We start from the raw sequence: 8,282 nt of genomic DNA, 5'->3' as shown, positions 1-8,282 counted from the left end.
ATTGTGAGGGGATAGGGGGCAGCATGGCTCAGGAGGTAGAGCGGGTCGTCTCGTAATCGGAAGATTCGATCCCCGGCTCCTCCAGAGAGAGTGTCGAAGTGTCCTTGAGCAACACACTGAACCCCCCTAACTGCCCCCTGATGAGTAGGTTGGCGCCTTGCATGGAAGCCTCCGCCATCAGTGGCTGAATGTGTGTGTGAATGGGTGGATGTGAGGCATACACTGTAAAGCACTCTGGGTGGTGGGTAGACTAGAAAAGCGCTCTATAAATGCACTCCATCTACCATCTACCACTGCAGGTGTCCTCGTCTGGGGACACACCACCACCACCACCTCCACCTCTAGGGTGCGTGTGGACTTGGTGTGCCTCCAGGGCAACTGTCAGGGGCACATGGGAACACAGTGGCAAAGGCGGTGCAGGAGAGGACAATGACCATAGGCCGCCACCGGCAAACTGGAGAACAGGGACATTTCAGGTGACAGATTGTTCAGATGGCAGGAGACGGGAGCAGATTCCCGCGCTGGTAGCTGAGATATGGTCGTCACTATTACCATGGCGAGCATAGCTAGTTTCGCGTTTCCAACACATCCGTTTTCCCGGAACACCAGATCTCTCCTTGTTCTAAGTTATAATCCTGAAGTATGACGAGTGGTTGAGCCGAGAGGAGGGTAGGGGCTTTGACAAAGAGGGGTGGAAGTGAGGTGAAGGGGTCGAAGGACAGCTGCACCGGCCGGGCGAAAGGTCTGAAAGTCGCACCGGCGCTGTGAAATGTTGGATTCCTCGCTCCCAACCGACACAGTGTGAAACGCTGTCATAGCTGAGTTTCTTTTTTCTTTCTTCTTATATTCCACAGAATACTGAATTACACTGCTGCTTCCAGAATCCCGTATTTTTTTTTGTTAGCCGGAAGGCCAACCTGTGCTTCATTTTGTCATTTTAGCTCTCATTTTACAGTATTTGAAAAAGAGTAAGTGGCAGACAGTGCATCTTATGCAGTGCAGCATACTTAAAGGCCCTTTAAGTATGCTGCACTGCATAAGATGCACTGTCTGCCACTCATTATGCCCTTTAATAAAGGGCATATAGGGGATGGAGGACTTCCACAGTTGCAGCCATTATTCCCAACGTGCTCGCTAACACACCATCCATCCATCCCCACCTTGACGTAACCTTCAAGCCCCGCCACCCGTCGCTGTAAGGCCCGCGTGCCGCCAGGCCGACACCTTCTGAAACCTCAATGAAAGAGCACAAAAATCTGCCGTTGTGTCATAGCTGCCTCCCAGCGTCACCCCTGAGCTATTTATACCGGGCATGGCACAACTGCTGCTATAGGTATAGTTACAGGGGAGCTCATCGAAACCCAGCTGCCCTACTGCGGGCTAATAATACAGTGCACTATACACACACACACACACACACACACACTGTACAGACACACACACTGTACAGTATACACACATTGCTGCTTGCTCTGCCACTCCTTCTGCCACCTGCCATGATTTCTGAAAGTGCCCCCTGTATTCACCATCACTTTGATCAATTCTACGGGCAGGCAGCTCCCACGAATGGCAATTCAGCACTCCGGTTTCACACTTAATCCCTTTCTAATAAAACCCAAGAGTAATGTTCAAAAGCAGGGGGAGGCACATCAGGGTGAGTCAGTAAGGAGGTGCAAGTGCAAAAGAAAGATGGGCCAGAAAAGGGAAAAGAAAGTAGACGATCATGTCAGGTGTGTGCGTCCAAAGCTTGGCAAATGTTGTCCTCGGAGCTTTTTGTACTTTGTCATGTCAGGCCTGTTAGCACTTTCTCCAAGGTCACTTTTGGGGTTTTTTTGCATGATTTGTCATAGATTTTCTAGTAACTGGGCTTATGTGGTGGCCATATTGGCAGCTAGTGTCTCTGCAACAGGTCTGACAGCAACAAAGTATGATATTTCAAACATGTGTATGATAATATAAATGCTTGTTTAATCACTTTTTCATATTTTGTAATGTGAATTCTGCAGGTGTCCCAAATTCCCAAATAGGGAATCTGTACAATAATTATTGTATAGATACTATTGTCTTAATTAAAACAAGCAGGGGTTTTGTACTGGCTCTTGGAAAATGGTTGTTTGCATCAAAGTAGAACAAATCACAGTATTAAAGAAAATAATAAACCAACTGTTTAAGGTGAATTATATTCTCTCCTGTCCACAAAAACCAAGACACGTCTGTCTGTCATGGTTTTTCAGGTCTGCGACCAATCAAAACGCAGGAAATGAAGATGAATGGATCAATTTTCTCTACAGGGTCGCACACAACAATTGGTCAAAGGTGATTCTTCAATTTGGGGCACTTTTGGCTTTTGAAAATTTGAAAAAATAAATGTCTTTAAAAGCTGTTTTTTTTTTTTTTTCAAAAGCTCTATGAAGTGGTCTGGAACAAATATCCTAGCATAGCTTTGATGGTCCTACCAAATAAGTATGGCATTAAGATGCTTTTTTCAAAGTTGTGACAGCAAGATGGTAATGACACGTGACGGAAATGACAATTTTCACTTTTTTGGAGAAAAAGTTGGCCAAGTCTTAGAAATCCTAACCTAACTTGTTAGCTAGCATGCAATGTACAATGAATATACGTGAATCAAGTGAATTTCTGAACTACTACTACTACTTTCGGCTGCTCCCGCTAGGGGTCGCCACAGAGGATCATCCGTTTCCATTTTATTCTTATTTCTGAACCAAAATACTCAATTAGTTAACTTGTTTGGTAATGACGCCTAATAAACCTGCTCTCAGATCAGGACATATAACTCTTCACATTACTGACATTTGTGGACATGAAGAAGTCACGCCTCTGCCATGACTGCTCATGCGCCTCTGGCACTTCTCGTTTCCATGGCAACCACATTGTTGTTGTTGTTTGAAAAAACTTAATTGCTCTTTAAAACGTTCTGTGTGATGGTAACGACAGATGTATGAGGGACAGAGATATTTAACCATAAACAATTGCAAATTGCACATATATAAACCATATGAATTTGAAATATGTCTTTTTAAATTGTAATGAGAAAATGGAAAGTGAAGCTTTAATGAATTTAACCATTTTATTATAGAGGGGAAGTTAAAAGGTCTGGGTTGGGGACAAGCCCAAAACATTGGAATTCTGGCACATTTGAATTTTCAACGTACCGAAAAGTATTAAAATGTCGTCACTGAGACACAAATCTTTTTTTCACAGCTAACACAATCTAACACTAACAAAAACAATAATTGTTTTAAAAAAGAAAGAAAAAATCTTGAAAAATCTACCCTGGGGACAGAAAAGCTCCCTTAATTGAAGAATCGCCTACAAACATGTATGGGTTTGCAGAGGAGCTCAAGCAGGAGTCGTGACAACTTTCTCTTTCGGCTACACAACGTGCACCATTTATTCCTTCCACCATTACAACAACAAAAACCCGCGCAGCGGAAGTGCGTCCCTGTAAACCCGACCCGAGGAAACAGCAGCTGTAAACTAACGTTCCTACCAGCTCAATAAGGGGAATTATGTAGCCCCATAACCACTACGGGTTTTTAGTTTTGCTTTTGTCCACTGAATTTTAATTTAGCATACAGCAGGGATTTGTTTGCCTGCGCACGTTAGCATATCACAGTTTGTGAAACTCACAAATATGTTACAGATATATTTCCGTTATTTCCATCATTTATGTCCGACGTGACTCTTCCCACCAGTCGCTTTCGGTTTATCTGAGGGCGTTTAACTTTGGGTCACGTGATTGGGATTCTTTTCACGACACGTTGAAAACGCTCAACGCCAACCATGGTTCAAGTCTGTAAGGCGTTATAAAGTCAGCGAATGGGGGCGCAGTGGTGAAAAAAATCAAGTCAAAAGACAATAAAGTGCAGCGTCACATAATTATAATAATTAACAATCATTACGTAACCGGTTATTTTCTTGCCCGGTGCGGGATTCGATACATGGTGCACTGCACCACAAGGCGACGTCGCTCACCGCTCGGCTAAAGGGTCAGACCCGTTAGCTAGGGGCTAACGTGTCTTATTAGTAGTTTACAATTATATTCACATATCGCTTTTATAGACACCCAAAGCGCTTCACAGCGAAGGGGGTAACTCACTTCAACCGCCACCACTGAGTAGCGCCACCTGGGTGATGCACGGCGGCCATTTTGGCTCACCACACATCAGCTTCAGGAGGAGAGGGAGGACTCATTGAGCCAGTCACATCATGGGGGGGGGGGGGGGTGATTAGGTGGCCAGGTGGAGAGAGAGCCAGGTTGGGAATGTTGCCAGGACACCGGGGAACCCCTTACTCTTTGTGATAAGCGCCATTCGCTCTTTGATGGCCCCAGTGAGTCAGGACCTCGTTTTTAACGTCACATCCGCAGGACGGCCTCTCCTACGGCACAGCGTCCCCCGTCACTGCACTCGGACATCGGGAGTTGATATTTGTTATTTATATTAGCGCTAGATGGAAGACTGCCCCCTACTGGCCCACCAACACCACTTCCGGCAGCAACTCGGTTTTCCCGGAAGTCTCCCATGCTAGCCAAGCGCTAGCTAGCCCATACCTGCTCAGCTTCCGCCATTTGGCGGATCGCGTTGGTATGGCGGCCGGCGGCGGACGTTGATGAACGTTAGGTTGGGGGCTGGTAAGTCCGTTTTACTTAATGCAACAATTCATTAAAGGTTTTAATGATTCATTTGGACATGCTCTCAGTCGGGTTTAAGGTTTATTTAGATAAACTGGCCTCCTTACACTCTCGCGCATGGATCGTCACTTTCGAGCCATTGTTACTTTTATAGTCTTCATAACTGCAAGACAAGTGACGTACCTTGGGTTATTTCCGGATATGCAGGTAAAAGTTTGTATTCGTGATGTTGCTATGGGGGGGGCGGAATTAGACGTTTGTTTTGGTTTGCAAGTTTTTATTTGTGAGTAATTAGTATCATAACTTGGGTTAAAGAAAACAGTGGAGGCCCTCTGAGGCCCCTCTCACCCCTTACAAAAGGTGCAAAATGGTTTAGTCCGCCTCTCAACGAGCATCTCTCAACGCAGCTCATCTAGTCCTGTCGCGAGTGACTGCTGATACAAGCACAATCCGAGTCATGTCTCGTTTTCACATACTGTGTCCCCTCTTGAGCTCCTTAATGCCCTCTATAAGATGCAGCTGCAGAGTATTTTTGGAGAAACTTGCGTAGCACTCGGGATTTTCTGCACACTGCCTGTGGCTGTTGCTGGGGGTGAACGGGCTTTCAGCAAGTTAAAACTAGTTCAGAAACTACCTCAGATCAATGTCCCAGGAGAGGCTGAACAGCCTGGCACTACTCTCAGCTGAAACCTAATTAGCAAAACAATTGGACTTTAAAGATCTAGTCAATGACTTTGCAAACAAGAAGTCCCGCCAGTGGGCATTCGCTGTGGAATAAACATGGGTGTCAGCATCAGTACCCTAAGATGCATCAGAGTTTGAAGTGATACTATACATTTTTTTTTCAATCACTGCAAGATAGTTAAGTTAGGTTGAGGTTAAGTCAGGTTAGAATAGATGAATGTATTGTGACTGCAAATAATACACAGTATGCTAGAACTCAAAAAAGTGATGCGTGAGAGACAAAAAAGGAAAGGGGCCCACAGAGACTGCTTATGTATAGGGCCCAGAATTTTGCGCTACACCCCTGGTTGCTATAGCAACTTCTTTCAAACGGCCATAGCGACTCTGAATAAATTTCCATTCTCACTTCTGGTCGTTCTCCCCGCAAAATGTTACAAATCTAAAGGAAATCACCGATATTGAGTTGTCAGTGTGTGTGTGTGTGTGTGTGTGTGTGTGTGTGTGTGTAGGTAAGGACCATTTTCCAAGTTTTTAAATCATGAAGGTGAGGATCCATCCATCCATTATCCAAACCGCTTATCCTGCTCAGGGTCGCGGGGATGCTGGAGCCTATCCCAGCAGCCATTGGGCGGCAGGTGGGGAGACACCCTGGACAGGCCGCCAGTCCATCACAGGGCCGACATATTCACACCTAAAAGGTGAAGGTGAGGATATTTTTGCAAAATGAGGACATCTTGGCGGGTCCACATGTCTATAAGGGACTATTTTAGGATTAGGATTCAGGTTAAGGGTTAGAATTAGGATTAGGTTAAGATTAGGGTAAGGGTTAAGATTAGACATGTATTTCTGATGGTTTAGGGTTAGAGGCTAGGGAGGGGATGTAGTCACTGAGTGTATAGGAAAGCAAATGTATGTGTGCGTGCATGCGTGCATATGTGTTATTAACATTAGAGCAGTGCTTACAATGAGCCCCAGTAACCTGATCCCAGAGAGAGATTGAGCTAAATGTCAGTGAGCCACCTTGAGCTTAGTGTTGTTAAGGCTGGCCTGCACCACCAAGATAGGTCAGAGACAAAACCACAATCTTGGTCCTGGATGCTTTGTCAGCACAATCAAGGACATAAAAACGGTACATAAAAAACAAAGATGCATCATACGCACATCATGATGTGACGTCTCACAGGACATTTGGCTGTGAAGGGGTTCTCAGGCAGATCCATGAACACACAACTATGAATACATGGGTGGGCACCCATGCATGGGTACCCGCGCAGGTGCAAAACCTCTGCATGCACGCACCCTCGTGCTCGCCACACACCCGCCTAAAAAGACACAGAAAATGTTGCTGGTTTAAATCCTACTGAATGTGTGGGTTAGTGCGGGCACACACACATACATCATATCTTGATGAATGTATTTACTTTACGGTGGGGCAGCTGATGTAAACATTAACTAACATGATGGTAAAATGTACACATTAACAGCAGTATCCAGACTCCAGTGATGTGCAAGACTTTCAAACGGCCGTGTTGTTCGGTACTGTATTCTGCACAGGCATGGTCATTCTCCTCCGAGACAACACCGTTACTGTGTGTGTGTCTCTCATTCCTTCTCAAGTCATAGGGCTCACGTTGTGTCGAGAGCTCCCGAAGGGGGCTTAGGTGAACTGTACTCACATGTTCTCCCAGAATGGAGACCTCCCCTCCTCTCTACAGCACTCTCCTTCACCCAACTCCCCGCTCCTCCCGTCTCCTTTCTGTCTTCTGTGTGTGTGTCTGTGTGTGTGTGCACGCGCCTGTGTGTGTGTGTGTGTTTGTGTGATTATGAGAGCATTACTCTATCTCTATCTATACCTCTGGCAAACCATCAGGGGCTCTGGATGGCTCTCCTTCTATCACTCACAGGAGATGAGAACGAATGGAATTGGATCCCCCTTTCCTCAAATCATCCCCAGAGTGACGTATGTGTGTTTCCTCCATCCCGCTGTCCCCCACCCCCCCACCCCCGCTCTAAAAATACGTCATCATTCTAATTCTCCCTCTCAGCAACTCTGTCAGATGAGTCTGAAATGAAGAGAGACATAGAAGTTGATGCCCAGGACTGTTTTAAAATGTGTGTGTGTGTGTGTGTGTGTGTGTGTGTGTGTGTGTGTGTGTGTGTGTGTGTGTGTGTGTGTGTGTGTGTGTGTGTGTGTGTGTGTATGTATGTATGTATGTATGTATGTATGTATGTATGTATGTATGTATCATGTCCATCTTTCTAGCTAGTTATGCCAGACAAAAATACTATAAATGGGCTCGTAGCCATGCACATGCACCTTCTGTTCAGGCTTTGGTATCGACAGCTTTCTAATTCTTTCTCTCTTAATGTCGTCGCATACAGGGACCTCGCATAACTCACCTTGTCCTTATTGATGTCCCCTCATTCACAGGCTCGCACTTGTGCACACACGGACGACTGCACGTGTTGACACCTCCCGACAACCATACGCAACACAGTCAAAGAAGCAGACAGGTCATGCGTCCCGTCAATGTCCCCTACCTCTAATTCAGAAAGTGTCCCCTTTGTGTCGCCCCCAACCCCCCCACCCCCCATTCTTCCTGACCATGCAAAGCACGTCTTATTTTCAGCTTGCTGGGCAGTAGACCCCTCTACAGTTGTTGCCCAATCCCACCTGCCCATCCCCACTGCCTATTCTTTGCCTAGGGGGCCATCCCTGCCCACCCATTTCTGAGGATCTCGGCCAATGAGGGTGGAGCGCATAGTGAGTGAGCACCAATGAGGCCGCATTTTCATCTGTATAAAACTTTTCAGGAGTCTTTGCCAGGTTGCACTTTCTGTCAGTATAGGGCTCCGAGAGGAGAGCGATAGCAGAGCGAGGGGGTAGAGCGAGAGAGAGAACGCGGGGGTTGCCAGTTTCTATCCCGATCCCTCCCTTCTAGAA

This window comes from Lampris incognitus, chromosome 10, assembly GCF_029633865.1.
Source record: "Lampris incognitus isolate fLamInc1 chromosome 10, fLamInc1.hap2, whole genome shotgun sequence".
Taxonomy (NCBI): domain Eukaryota; kingdom Metazoa; phylum Chordata; class Actinopteri; order Lampriformes; family Lampridae; genus Lampris; species Lampris incognitus.
This window is presented reverse-complemented; position numbering follows the sequence as displayed.